We start from the raw sequence: 16,810 nt of genomic DNA on the forward strand, positions 1-16,810 counted from the left end.
GCAACAATAGAGTTTCAACTGTTGTGCTCCACGGACCAATAGACGAAGTCCAATGTAACATGATCATAAGACCAACATCTGTTAAGATAGGAGGTGACTAGAAAAAAGTTATGTGCCCTTCATCATCTAAAGGTGGAGGACCACCATGAAGTTTTTTTGAAGTTGAAAGTGAAAAAATAAGCTTGCATGTAAAAGTTCTTTATAATTTAAATTTCTTCTAATATTTATACTTTATATGTACTTTTTTATTTCGGTTCTTATAATATTTGTAGTTTATTACATTATATACTTTGCAAAAAAACCATTAATTAAATTGTTAAGTTCTTTAATAAATTAATGAAAAACAGAAGTGTTAAAGAGGTGAAAAAATGTTAAAGAACATTTGAATAACTTTAAAATAATTGTAAAAAAAGTTACAGAACTTTTAAATAATATATTTACTTTGAAAAACTAATAAGATGTCTTCGTATTCATTGCACCATCGGTATTGTAACACGTTTCCATCTAAATTTCACATGAAAACATCACTTGCATACAATAACTTCTTTTATTAAATATTAAATAGTTTTCACTAAAATCATTTAATGTAAATACTACAATAACTACTTTGCTTACATTTTGAAAACTTCATTTTTAAACTAATTCATTAATAAATATTTATTAGATGGTTTACATAAATGATTGGACAACATTGCAAATAAATGTATTCCAAGATAAGTTAATAATCATCACTGCTCAAAAAACAATGCAAACCTCTTGGTATTACAAAATATGTGCGTATTCTAACTCATTAAATGTATTGTTAATAATATTTTTTTAAAATAAATATGAATTTGTTTAAATGTTTTTATCAATTGATTTCATTATTATTTGCACTGCTCTAGATAATCATCATTGTATTGCTCCAGATATTTGCACTGCTCCAAATATTGTTCCATCTCCAACACTCTTTCATGATTGAACCTTTTCGGATTCCAACATTTTAAGACGTCATATTCACATTCAAAAATACATTTTGAGAAACATATTTATGACAAAAAACAAGAACTTATCTGTTGACATTTACACATTTCATTTACGACTCTCATCCAAGAACTTCTCTGTTTGATAATCATTTGTTTGAACATTGGTTTCAATATTGCATGACCAAAGACAGTCAGAGTTCTTCTACATTTTTTACAAATATCATTTTTGCAACTATCATATGTAGAAAAGTATGCATTCAATCTCTATCTCAAAAGTTATATCCTTTATTTCATTCTCTCAATGAATCACGATTTCTTTTTCAATGATTTTCAAATTTTAAATACCATTCATTGAGAGATAGTCACTTTTTGTTTTCAATTGTACATATTCTTTTCCTACAAATAATTTTCTATCTTACCAATTAAACAGATGACAACTACACAATCCACACTTGGTCCACAATCCATATTTGTTGTAAAGTGTAAGGGAGAATTCTTTACTATTTTTATTGAAGACTAGGTTTGTTTTATATATTTCAATTACTTTACACATTAAATCATTTACCATTGTTGTTCACTATGTTTCTTTTCCTGATGTTTCTTTGTTTATGAACTTGCTGCTTTGACAAGGATTTTGGATTTGTTAATCGATTGTTTGTGATAAGATTAGGGACTAAACTGGGTCCATGTTGGACTATTGTTGATAAGAACGATAATGTTTACAATGTTACATTCAACATGGATATTCATAATCCCATGATTACAAAAGGCTGGTGTGATTTAAGAAATTTTTATTAGTTACATCTACCAAAACTTTGTTACTTAAGACATTTTAGAAATTGTTCTTTTCAAATTAACATTTACGAATAGTGTTCAAACTCAACTGTTCAAAAAATTTTAAGGCATACTCGAATAAACCTTCCTCTGACAAGGTCCAAGTTAATTCATTTTGAGTTCATGCTTTCTAAATATAATATCTGAAGGCCATGTTTATGAAATCGAAAATTTTAGTGTTGTTCCAAATAGTGGAATATACCAAACTACACACCACCCTTATAAGATTAATTTTCAGTTTGGTATAAAAGTTACTTTTCTTGATACTAAGTTGGTTCCAGATATCAAACCACAATACACACCTTTGTCGGTATTGACTTCCACTAGATTTGACATAGATTATTTAGTAGGTAAGTTAAGATTTATAGTTTTCTATTATGTATTCTTATTTTCTTGGTATGAATATATCTTTATTTAATTTTTTATCTTTTAGTTTCATCATTTTGATGTATTATTATGTAAATATCTTGGGATTACTGGTAGGAGTTGACAATGAAAGAGAATTGCAAATAGAGGGAAAAACAACAAAATTGAATGTCATTGTCATAGAAGTTGATGAGTACTATAGTTATAAAGTTTAGTACATACATTTTTTGTTGTTGTATGAAAATAATGATTTCACATAACATTTATTGAATTTGTAGGTTTCGAATAGAATGTACTTTGTTTGACATTTATGTAGATGAACTGGATGTCTTTCTTTCAAGTGGATAAGTACAAAATGTTGCAATAAGTATAGAGTTTGCTAAAGTTAAAAATTTTCAAGGTAAATTGTTGTTATTACTTTTATGCATTATTTATTAGACTATTTTTGCTAAAGTTTGCATTATCTCAATGTTAGTTTGAGATACACTATTTTTGCAATTTAGATAAGGTTCAAGTTCAGAATTGTAAGTACTACACTAGGATATAGTACAAAGTTGATTTTAAGGAGGCCTCTGAACTAAAATCAAGGTAAGATTTTATTTCTTCATTCTTCTAATTTATTTATAATTTCTTCTTAATTTGATTATAAATTAAAAATCTTTGATTATATCTATTGTGTTTACTTTTTTTTGACTTGACAGAATGTGTGAGAACACCGAATCTCCATCACAAGGATTAACTTAATTGTCCCAGAGTTCCAAACAGATTGTTGAAGATGACTTTTTAAGGCTTACACCTAGGACAAATATACAAGGTCTCAACGATTGTAAAGAGGTAAGAATATATTAGCAGTTCCAAATTTTTTATTCACATAATGATTGTTGTGACAATTTTATTTTACTGTGAAAGGTAATCACTTACGTATTGTTTGGAAGCATTAAACATATTTTGGCTTATGATGATTGGTGGTATATTGCTTATGTTTGCAACAAAGTTGTTTATCTAGATTCTAAGATGTTTTTTTTTTGTGAAAAGTGTAATAAGCATGTTATGAAAGTCTTTCCAAGGTAATTTTATTGTGCATCAAAATTAATTTAAATTGAAATATTGTTTGTACTTTCACACTTTTTATGATTAATAGCTTCTTCTATTCATTTATCATATATAGGATCAAAATTCGAGTCATTGACTCATCAGATTCAACAATGTTTTTGTTGTTTGATAGGGATGCAACCATCCTTTTAAAGAAATCTTGTGTTGATATGTTACATAATTGAATCAATTAACAAATTGAATACTTTACAACTTCAATAAAAGACCAAGCATTGTACTTGTGCAGTTGCGACGTCACATTTGTGTACAACAATCTCCTATCCACATCCAATGAAATCGTTTCTGATTCATTGAATGGAACAATTGCTAGGTCACGTCTTTCCTCTAGATTCGATTGACAATGGACCTCATCACACTAAGCCAAAATTATCAATAGACAACACACTTTAGAGAGCGCTTAATTAAATAAGTGCTATCTATACAAATACAAAATAAAAAGAGAGCGCTTTATTGAATAAGTACTATCTAATTGACTTCACAAGAAAGCTCCCTTTTAAATAAGCGCTATCTATATTTATTTTTTAATTTTTTCTCAAAAATTCTTTTAGTAGACAACACTTGTAGAGATAAATGCCATGTATTGGGATACCTATTGAAAGCATGTAATTTAACAAATGTTGTCTATTGTTCTGCTCCTTTTATTAATTAAAAAAATAAGCACCTTTATGTTCCTTTCTCCCCGCGCCCATTCAACACTCGATCGTCTTCTCTTCATCAACGTTCTCTCTTTTTTCACCCTCGCCCATTCTATTTGTGTCGCGCCCATTCTTTTATCGTTAACATTCATTCATTCTTCCACACTCGGGCGTTTCGTCTGTGTTTTGTTTGCATTTTGTCAACAATTGTGCGTTTCATCTAGGTTGTAAACATTGAAAGCTGAAAGCTCCAACACTAAGGTCATCTGTAAGTATTGTTGAAAGTTTCCATGTAATATGATTTCTCTTATTGAGAAATTTTTGATTGAGTTTTGTAGGGGGAAAGGGTGAAAAGGAGTACACGATTGAACTTGTCATATGCCTCCCTTACCTTTGTGAGATTATTAAGTTGTATGGGGTTTAGGGTTTTTGTGATTTTTGCTATTTGAAGTTCAATTCAAGATGTGTACAAGTAGTGGGTCAATCAGAATTGATGTAGAATCTAAAGGCACACATTATTATGTGGTTGGTAGTTTTTAATGGTTGTTCACGTGAACTGTTTTTGTGGACATGTTAGAGGGAGGGAGGGATTAATTACTTATTTTTAGGTTAATTCTATGTTTAAAAAGACTTTGATTTTAGTCCTTGTTTTTAACTTGCATAGTGAACTGAACCTAGCCACTATAGAAAGCTTTGGAGTGAACTTGTCGTGGTCATAACATCAAAAATTGAATGATGGCCAAAAGCTTTCTCTCTTGTAGTCATTTTTTATGCCTTTGATTGTCTCCCATATACCTTTACAAAACTCTTCAAGATTTGGCAAGGGTATCAACTAATGGCAAGGGTATCTCCCATTTACGAGAGATATGGCTTTTTCATTTTGCCAAGAATTTGGAATTCTAGTAAAATGGATGCTGGATTCAAAAGTGTTAGGCAAGGTATGCTTCTAAAACAAATAAATATGTGTCTTGGTTCACACTAGAGTTTGGTTCATCCAAGTGTTGTGTTCATAATATAATTTTAAATATCATGGCATACAAATGGATGAGGTTCAATTCGTAGTGAGTTTATGCTTGTTAGTGCTGATGGAGGATTGTTCTGTCTTGTAGTTTGCTCAATGCAGACCCTCGAGATTGGATATATGATTGGTATGAATTATGAAATGGAATTTTTCTCAGATTAGTATCAATTGAGAAATGGAATGATTGAGGTTTTGTTTATGTTTTATAAATATTTTATGTTTGATTTGATTCATTAAGAGTAAGGTGCAACTTGTATTGCATTATATGATTTTATGATTAGGTAAAGACAAAGATTAATCGTGCTGATTTTAAATATTCTTAACCTGTTATATAATGTTGGTACCATCATTTATCATCATATCAAGATTATTTGCTTATGAACTTTTGAATAATAGCAATTTGAAGTTTTTGTGATGATCATATTATAGGAATTTTTGTGAAATTGATGAGACCTTTTTACAACCCGTGATTGAGGCTTTACAACTGATAGCAAACATCAATGTAGAAAGCCATGTGAAATGTCGTGTAAATGATGTAACAATTATTGCACGAGTTATTTGTTCCTCCTGTTTTGCAGGTTTTGTTGTAAATGATGTACTGAAAGAGGTATGAAGCCTGTTGAGGATTTATTTAAAACACTAGATAACAATGAATCACAGGTGAAACAAATAGCATGCGTAAAATCTGAAGCCAAAGGTTATTTTTCATATCCTAATTATTCTGATCTATAATCAATGTGGTTTATCTTCTCTGCCTCCAATTATAACAATGTAAACTTATCACATATTGTGAAAGACGAACAATTCTAATAGAAATAATTTATCTTTATCTTGATTATATATATATATATATATATATATATATTTGTAGTGTAGTTTTAATTGGCTAATTTGATTTTTTTTTTTGTTGTAGTATTTTCCTAGTTGCAGATGTCAACAATATTTTGACAATCAAATCATTGAAGCTAGGGAAGATTGATTTATTTATCTCAATAGTAAATGCTTATTATAGGTTGGTATGTTATGTTTGTATCCTTATAAAACTATGATTTAGTTTGAATTTGTACATTTCATTTTAATATTGTATCTAGTTGGTGATAAGTATAATTTTTTTTCTATTGTAGGATCAATTGGCTAGGATCAATTGGATGTGGAATATTCTAAGACTTAGGTTCATTTATACCGTGGAATTAGTGTGTTAGGTCAAGCTTGTATAAATTTTGTTACTTTTGTGGCTTGATATTGGTTGGTTATTTGGGCCATTTTGGGTTAGATGTTTGATTTGATATTGGTTGCTAGGCATTTTTTGTATAAGTGTGTTATAGTAGTTTGTTTACTATCTTGAAAGGAAAACTTGCCTAGCAATGCATGCATATTTTTTGAATCACATTTTGTTAGACTTTTGATTGATTGTGGTAGTTGCCATAGAAGTTTTATGCAGAAATAACACTAAAATAAGAAGGAATGAATGAAAATTAAAATAAATTATATAAAAAGAAACGCAACCACTAGAGAGTGTTTGTTGATCAAAGCACTGTGTATTAAAATACACATACAGAGCGCTTATTTAGAGAAGCGATGTCTATTGATATGTAGAGAAACATTGAGCAGATAGAGAGCGCTTATTTAGAGAAGTGTTGTCTATTGAATGTCATTAGATAGCGCTTTTTTGTAAGCGCTATCTATTAATAGATATCGGTCCAATAGAGAGCACTTAAAAAGCGCTATCTATGAACAAAAACAGCGCTGTATATTGACAATTTTGGCGTAGTGTCAGCTTCATATGCACTCACTTTGGAAGGGGGTGATTGAGGGTTTTCACATTTGAAGAAATCTTCACGAAATTTCTTGATTTCTGCCTATAAGTGATCAATGCGTCTATTATTTTTTTCCAATTTTTGTTTTGCAGAATGGGAATATTCTTGATCACCTTGAACGTCATCAACACCTTCATCCACCGTGCCTCCTTTAGAGAGATTCAGTGCAATCCTCAAAATAGCATTTCTTTTGTGTTCTTCGGTTAAAGAAAATTCCAAAACAATCTATAAATTAATAGATTAACCAAATATGATTAAAGCTAAACATAAAAAATATTTCAACACAATCTAAACCACAAAAATTGAAGATGGACATAAATAATCTTATTATTTTCAAACGCGAACTCAATGTTTGTTGTCCTTATGGTGAGATATGGCCATTCTAAAATTCTAGGGAAATAACATACTTGATCAATGAGACCTAAGGAAAGATGCTCCACAACCCAAAAATAAAACCCAAACTAATTTCACCCTACTAATGAAAACTTTGAAAGATGTAACAAACACAAAGATTTCGACTTTTACCTGCATCACTGAAGTTGTCCTAACTATGCTAATGGCATGCTTATTTTGTTGCTGCACATAAACCTCATATGACCGACTTATGGCGTCTATCAAGAAAGTATAAACGACCACCCAAATTGTAGATTCTTAAAGATGCAATGCTATCCAACAATTTGAAAGGTAACACTCTTATTCTACTAGAGGTTGTGGGAAAATATAAAACAACAAAACACATCAATATATACAACCGACAAACACCATCCACATCGTCCACCTCATCACTACTTAGCATGGAATAGATCTTCCTAGTTATACTTTAAATTGTTATGACCTCACCATCAAACAATGACCCAACTTCCCCACATAATTCGTCATCAAATTCAACGTCATCACCTATTACACTAAATTCCAAGCAGATGCAAACATCTACACACCTAAGTGGGATTGGGTTTTGCATTACACGAAAACCTTTAAATTCTGTAACTCATCACCTTAGCATCTCCCTTAACAATAGTTTTGAGATATCCACAACCCTTTCCATTTGCAAACACCATTTGAAAGGTGTACCTTCTAGATTTGAACGATGTATATGTCTCAATACACCATTGAGCTCAACAATGTATTTTTGTTTTAACAAATTCATGCATCCGAATCTATAAATAAACATGTCACAAAATAACAAGTAATTTTTTATTCAACAAATAAAAAATTTCCATATGATATCAAATATTTTTTAATAAACTCAAATTTACCGTCTTCTCTACCAAAATAACTACCAAAATAATTATTGAGATGTAAAAAAGAAATAAGCACACCTACCAAAATTCTTCACAAGTGAATTGTTTCCCAATTCACAGTTTCATAGACCTACTAAAAACCAATTCACCACATTATGATGTAAATAAAAAATATGATATGGATGAATTTTTAATAAAATGAAATTTACATGAATATAATTTTTACTTCAAACTTCAAAACAATAAATAAAGATAGAACACAAATGTATTTACACATAAGAAAATAAAATAGGAAAGTCAAAATTAAGGGTAAAAATCAAGTTATCATCCTAATAAAATATAAAAGACATCATTTTATATTTAAGTCCTCTCTTCTATCTCTAGGTTTCAATAACAAAAAGCAATTCTGCTTGCTGAATTCTTACCTCAATATTTGGAATTAAGAAAAATTTTCAATTAAAAAATGTAAACTATTAACTTTTTCGCATTTAACTTTAACTTTTTCATTGGGAAATTATACTTAAAGTTATTTGTGCTATGCATACGTCAAAATCAAGCTATACCAGTTTATACTATTTAATTAGTATAGAAATGAAGCTTTTTATGCAAGGTATATAGCAATATATACATATACATGTATCAGAAGTATGAGTAGGAATGCCACCATTACTTCATAATTGAGCACAACACACATGTCATACAAACAATATCATTATGCCAAATAGACATAAGTTAATGTGATGTTCATTTAACATATATAGTGCTATACAATGTGAAGCATGTTCTTATTTGTGAGCACGAACTACTAATGCTCAGGGAGGAAACTTATTCATTCTGATATATTATTGGAAGGTAATAATATAGCCAATATTATTATATATGAAATAGTAATGTGTGAAAAATTAATATAGAAGAAGCAAAATTTCCACATTACATATCCGTAGAAAGCACATAAAACCAGTGTTGTTAACATCATTCAACATCCAAATACACCAAAACTTTTGGAGTACATATTCACTGGATACCTTTTAAACATGGAAAATGATAAACTAACTCCATATTCTGACCCTTTCTTTGACTCCATGAGGTGACATGCATATGTGGCTTTTATTTTTTAAATTACAATTAATTTTATAAAACCATTTTCGATGCAGACGTGACTTTTATTTTTTTATTAAAACTTCTTTTGTAGAAAGACGTAATGGACAGTGGGTGTGGGTGTGAAAATTGAAGGGGCGAGAAATAGGTTTTCTTTGCGCAGAGCCAACAAAAACGAAGAAAGGGGAAAGAAAGAAAAAAAGGGAAAAGGAAGAAAGGATAAAAAGGGAGAAGACGTGTGTTGTAGTGAAATCGAAGAAGAAGAAGGGAGAAGACGAACCTCACAGAGTTAGGGTTGTTGGTGTTTTCCATTGTTCGATTCAGCGTCTTGGTTGGTAGGTTTGGTTTTTTTTTTTGCGTTTTTGTAATACGCCAACACTGTTTTGGTTTTTTTATTTGAAATCGCCATTGTGAGTTTTTTGGTTAAGGAACTGAGATTTTGTTTTGTTTTTGGTGGCATAGTCGTCTGAGTCATTCTTTAAAGGCAAAATTAACATCTATCTTGTGCAGGTGAATTACCACAACACTGTAATCGAAGAAGAAAAAGGGAAAAGACAAACCTCGCAAAGTTAGGGTTTTTGGTGTTTTTCGTTGTTGATTCAGCTGGTGGTTGGTAGGTTTGGGTTATTTTTTCATTTCTGTGATTTTGGTGCTTTTTGTTTGAAATCATCATTGTGGGTTTTTAAGTTAAGGAACTGTGATTTTGTTTTATTTTTGGTGGCATAATCTTGAGAGTCTATCTGGGTGTGTATGGTGATTTGCCGCAACGTATGAAATCTTCATTGTTAAATTTTAATGACAAGTTTTTTATTACAAATAATGCTTGTTTCATCTTAATTAAGTCTTTCTTGGTGTGTATGATTTTTAATGAACCAAGTACTTTGATAAGTGCATGAATACTAGTTTTCTGAATAGGTTGATTAAAATTGTGTGATTTTTTTGGTGATGACCTATGTGCACATAAGTGATGACCTGTGCTGCATTTTTTGCAATAATGTGGTATCACTCAATTTTTTGAACTTCAATACTATATCAGTCAATACATTTTTACGGGGTGATTCACTTTGGATAATTTGTGTTGATTTGTAATTATTTCTTTCATGTGGTTTCATCCACAAGTGGATTAAACATGTGTGATATGTTGATGATGACTTGTATGCACACAAGTGTTGACATGTGCTGCATTTTTTGCAATCATGTGGTACCACTCAATTTTTTGAACTTCCATATTATACCAGTCAATACTTGTTTATGGGGTGATTCACTTTCGATAATCTGTGTTAATTTGTAATTATCTCTTTGATGTGGTTCCATAGCCAAGTTGATTACACTTGTATGATTTATTGGTGATGACCTGTTTGCTCATACATGATGACCTGTGTTGAATTTTTTGAAAGCATGTGGTATGACTCAATTTTTTGATCTTTCATGTCATACCAGTCAATAGTTGATTATGTGGTGATTAAGTATGTGTAATATGTGTTGATTTATAATTATTCATTTCATGTGGTTTCATACCCAAGTGGATTAAACATGTCTGATTTGTTGGTGATGACTTGTGTGCACACAAGTGATGACCTCTGCTGCATTAAGTGATTATGTGATAAGTGTTTTGTGCACGAGTAGTAGTTGTTCAAAGTGAGAAGAATTACGTTGAAGTAAGTCTGAGTGCTTACATTGTGCTTACCTGACTTATGTATTCAGGTGATAAATATGAGTGCAACCAGTGAGGGAAGTGATTTCAGTGTTAACTGCAAAGTATGATATATTTTGGAATTCAATTTATTTTGAAATTTGTTATGATAAAAATGACATAACTGTATTTTTTTATTGTTTCATATTTGTTTTAGGCATTCATGCCGGACAAAATTGATTGGTAGTTTGAATAATAAGTTAACTGAGGAACAAAAGTCATTTATTCGAGGAACACCATTTGGATGGTTGGTTGAGTTGAAAGAGTCTGTGAAAATATCAAGGAATCTTTTGAGTCCGTTAATTAGTAGGTGGGTGGAAAGGTTTTGGGGGGGGGGTTCACATGAGTACAAAAGTTGTTGGATTTACCTATTTAGATGTATGTCTTGGTCTAGGTTTGAGGATGGTTGGTGAAAACATTGATTTAAACCAGGAAGGGTTAAATAATGATTCAAAGAATTTATTTGGAGCTGCCAAACTTGTTCATATCGAAATGGTATATGATTACATTTTAAAACATATTAAAGAGCTTTGTTTAGAGGATTTTGGTAAGCTTTATGTTTTGTTAACAATTTCTGAGTTTTTGTTGCCCAGTCGTAGTGGAACCGTTTTTTCTATTTTGTTCAACATTGTTGATGACCTTGGTAGTATTGGGAAATTTAATTCGGGTCGAGTGGTGTATAAGTATTTGGTTGAGAGTATTTGTGAAGCTAAATTGTTCTTGAAGGAGAAACAAAGTACCAAACACTTCCATGTAGCTAAATGTGTTTATTTGTTATAGGTAGTGTATGTTAAACTAATTTCAAACTCGTTTGATGACTTTAAAATATTTGGTTATGAGTTTTGACTGATTTTGATTACAATTGTGGCAGCTATGGTCTTTTGACCATTTTTTGATTCCGAATTTAAAGGATTGTCAGTGCACGACCAAGTTTCCCAGAATCTTGCATTGGATGAAAACAAGGGACAATCTAATTAAAAGGAGTTTCACAAATAACACTATAAGTTCGGTTTTTTTTTGTACGATTTTTTTTTTAAATGTGTCATCTATACTTATTGATGGTTCTTGTGAATTGTTGCAGGTTGATGTAGATGTTGCTGCCTCTGCAGAAGAGCTGACAATTCCTTCGTTAAAGAAGGTTTTGAGGTATATGGATGTCGAAATAAGGGTAGTAAAATAGTTGACTTAATTAAAGTTGTTGAACGTCAAGAAAGTGTGCTAGGGGAATTGCGAAAAGAACTTTTAGACTTGAATGCAATGATGATTGAGGGGAAGAACCAACGCCAGCAACACGAGGGCAAACTAAAGTTTTCTGAGTTGGGTGAACCAAGTGTTGGTGATTTGCATACACCTAATTCCAACCACCTCAAGGGCTTTATTGAATTTGGCGATTCTAGTGAGAGGGGCCATGTCGAAGAAGTACATTTTCAAATCAGGAAGCACAAGAATCTGAATAGAGCAACATGTATGTGCGACGAAGGGATGGTCCTCGGATGCGTGTCAAGAGTTTTGCAATAAGAACTCCTTTTGCAACATATAGTAGGAGGAAGTGCCATAAGTAGTTGATTTAGAAAAATTTATGTTTGTTGCAGTTAAGATTTATATTGCTAACTTTGATATTTTTTATTTGTAGACTTTGTAGAAGTGATTTATGACAATTTTTTTCTTGGCTTACTAATTGATTTATGAGATTCTGAGTGGTTTATGTGAAGTTGTAACATCCCTAAGGAATATTACTTAAATAAATAATAAAAAAATAGAAAATTGAATCTCAAAAGTCGCAATATTATTATTCCCAAACGCGGGAAAAATTATAATGTGAAAACACGCGCCAAATTTATAAAACATAAATAACAAGAGTATTACAAGTTCCAAAATTCTTATTCATAATTAAAACATAACAAAATATAGTAAAAACCTCCTAGCTCTAATCCCCAAGCTAGTCCTCACTCCGTCGCCTGAGCATCCTCAACATCACCTGTATCAACATCTACTCCCGTGTAACGAATCACACGATCATCGCCATACACAAACAGAAAGGGTGAGCTGATAAAAATAAAATAACATATATATATATATATATATATATATATATATATATATAATAACACAAGATAAGTCATCCACCCATATTATCCAATCTACTTAGTTCTTGGCCAAGACCTTAACCCCAAGGCTTTTTAGCCTTCAATCACACAAATGGTTAGCCTTGGACTCGGGAATATGATGCTCACACGAACCTGCCCGCTCGTGGTCCTACCTCTATGAACCTCCCCACTCGTAGTCCTACTCTACGAACCTTCCCGCTCGTAGTCTTGCTCTACAGACCTACCCGTCCGTAGTCCAACACATGTGATCCACCAACCACGTACCTCCCCGCACGCAGCATCTCTCAAGCGTGAGCACGAAACATACAAACCTACCTCGCTTGTATCCTCACGCGAGAGTAACTGGATATGAACCTCCCCGCTCATATCATCACATGTTAACCATCATCCAGGAACCTACCCGCTCATAGCACAACATCTCCCGATCCAAGTATAGCATCATTACTTAAAACGCAACACATACACAAGTCAAAGTCTGTAGAATTTTCGCCTGGTGCAGCCCCAATCGCCGCCAGGCGAAACAGGTCCAGACCGCCTGGCGATACCTCCTCACCGCCAGGCGCCAATGCTCTCCCAAACCAATTGTTTTACAGTCACCGCCTGACGGGGCACACCTTACCGCCAGGCGCCACGCGGTGCAAGGACCCCTGACGCTAGTCCTATCGCCTGGCGCACACACTCGAGCCGCCAGGCGCTACACTAGTGGCATACACACTATCTGATTTTCTTACACAGGACAGAGCACATGGACTTATACCACTAAACAACACCAAGATAATCATGTTCTCTTATTCTTCAACCTCGAATTGGTGAAATTTTGTCACACCACGCATGGTCCATTACCTATGATCCACTTCCTAATTGACTAGTTATGAATTGGCATTTAGAAACCATAATATCACATTCTCCAAGGATTTGTTTTAACATAACACCATTATTGCCCAATCCAGCACCTCCACTACATTTAACTAGTATTTCTATGCAATATTACATAATCAAATATCATCCATCATTGCATATAAGTCACGAGTGATACCTAGAGCCAATAAATCATACTCAACAATTATCCAATCACACATATGCAAGGACTATGCTTCCAGAACCTATCCTACTAATTAAAAATTATCCTTCTCCCTTTCTTTCCTTAACATTCCTACCAACACACCATATCCTAGTCTCCATTGCGTAAACATTATACCCCTCCAAAAGTACCCTAGTACATCAATCTTACCCTCTTCACTCACCAACTGTTCTGTATATTTCAAGTACCCAAAACTCTCTCGCGGCCAATCTACAGCACAACACCCAAACTGGGTCTGCTCACGTCACCGCCTAGCGGCCAACATGGAGCCGCCAGGCGACGTATCAGAACCTGGCTAAATTACAAGCGTTTCTGCATTCACAGTGAACCCCATTCTCACAAGATATGGTCTGGACTCCCATTTTATCAAAATCAAATAGCCCCTCGCAATTTATCAATTCGACTCCCAATCCTATTACTCTTTCCGCACCATTAGGTTTTACCCATACATCATTATATATCCCAAAAAAACCCAATATTAAATTTATTCCTAAGGTTGAATCACAATTCATCTTCTTTTCATCCCCATGTGTAATTTAAAATCATACAAGCAGTAATGAAATCATGATATCTTTGCAACCTCACAATTATAAGAATCATAGAGAGATCAATACATCACGAAATATACAATTCTGCAATCAAATAGTGACAGAATAATGTGCATCGTCTGGCGGTTCTTTCGTGCCGCCAGGCAGTTCATAACAGAACCCCAAAATAGGGAGAAAACTAACGTGTCGCCTAGCGACACATGCATGCCCGTCAGGCGATTTCTGGGCAGAACCCAGAATTGTTCAGAAAACCGCACAACCAGACATAGTGTTCATGCAATTATGATCATACAAGGCACAATATAGTGATTACGATTAGAAACACGCAGAAACAACTCCCCTTACTTGGAATCTTTGCACAAATTCGAATTTGATGCGTGTATCTAACTCAAAGATTCTCCCAAGCTTTGTTTCTTCTCCAATATTGGCTTCACTTCCAACTCTCTCTCTGCAACCAGTACCCATTCACGAAAAACTCCACTACCCAATGGTTCACCCTCAATTTTAGACCTTCTCTCTGCCTAATCTCTTCCTCTCTCAATCTTAATGTTCCCTTAATTACATTTTAATTTGCTAAAATGAATTTCTTAATTAAAAGTATGATTAAAGCCATTCAATGGATGTTAACCCATTCTTTTTCAGCTCTTACGTTGCCCCTGCATCAACTGCTAGGGTTTCTAAAACCCTTCCTAATCATGCCAAAAGAAAATTTGGCAAAAAGAGAGTAAATTTGTTCTTAGCAAGGTTTGAACCCACAACCCATCAATCAACAAGTCAAGTGCACCACCAATTAAACCAATTCATATTTGTGATAATTTCTATAATTCTAGGATTTTATTATCACGTCTAGAATTGAAGTATACCATCAAAATGATGCACAAATTAAAATAACATACAATTGGCACACATAGGACTCAAACCCAAGTCCTCTCACACAATCAAGTACTCTTAACCATTTGAGCTAGTACTTTTCCACATCATACCACCCCGCATCAAATGCCTTAAAAAGGCTTCTATTACCCGCATTTATTAAATAATTATTTAATTAACTATTTAATTTTCTCGAGTCTTACATTCCCCCCACCTTTAAAGATTTTTGTCCTCAAAAATATGACTTACCAGGAAACAAGTGCGGGTAGGATTGCCTCATGCGATCCTCCATCTCCCATGTCATATCCCGAGTAGCCTCATCCCAAAGCACTTTCACGGTCTTGATCTCTTTCCCTCGAAGCTTCTTCACTTGCGAGTCGAGAATCTGCACTGGTCCAGTGTTCACCGTCAAGTCTTCCCGGATCTAGATATCGTCCGACTCTAGTACATGGGATGGATCTGCTATGTATGATTTTATTCGTAGAATATATGTTAGTAATTTTTATTAATTAAAAGATAGTGGGCTTAGCAGAGACCACGAATTTTGAAGGTGTGCAAAATGTTTAGTGTAGGTCAACACTTAATACTTGACTGATAAACATTTATTATTGTGATAGTTGGCATGTATGTTATGTTCCACTTGTACCACAATTTTCCCACAGCTTCATCATGGGCAATATCCTACATTATATTTTATTCAATTTATGTGATTGACTGTAAGTGAGGTTCATACTGAAACCCTTTTCATACATTAAAAATTTTGAAGGTGTGCAAAATCTTTCTCGATGGTCAACAATTAATAGTACATAGATAACCATATAATATTTCTTGAGTTGAAATCAATGCCTTATAGGAGATGTGGCCTAAGATCATCAACGTTTGTTGTTGAAGTGACAGTCAATTACATGGATACCAAAGTGCACAAAATAAGTTTAATATCATACATGTAGTAGATCCTTCCAAACATGTAGTGTCATGAAAATTAAAATTAACAACAAAAACGCAAAAGTTAAAAATAAATAGCATAAAAATTAAAGACATTAAGCAGTCATGAGTTAGGTAAGTGATATATTATCCAGAACAGAAGATTCAACTTTGGAGCTCTCTCCAACCTCAAAACATGGAATATTGGAGGATGGAGGAACCATCTTCTGCAGTATATCCTCCACATTAGTAGTGTCAGTAGGCTGTACGTTGGGCTGCAAATTGGGTTCCATATTTATGTTGTCATTTGCGTTTGGATTGGAATTTATACTGGTCTGGGCATTGACTTCCACGTTTTGTTTGACAACATAGTTAAGTCGCACAACAGGCATAAAAGTTTTAACTTCTTCAATTGGATGACTTATGTCATACTTAAAAACCTATTTATGTCATAAATTATTATGTTGTGTAACTTGAAGACATGTTATGAAATAAA

This window comes from Vigna unguiculata, chromosome 1, assembly GCF_004118075.2.
Source record: "Vigna unguiculata cultivar IT97K-499-35 chromosome 1, ASM411807v1, whole genome shotgun sequence".
Lineage (NCBI taxonomy): Eukaryota > Viridiplantae > Streptophyta > Magnoliopsida > Fabales > Fabaceae > Vigna > Vigna unguiculata.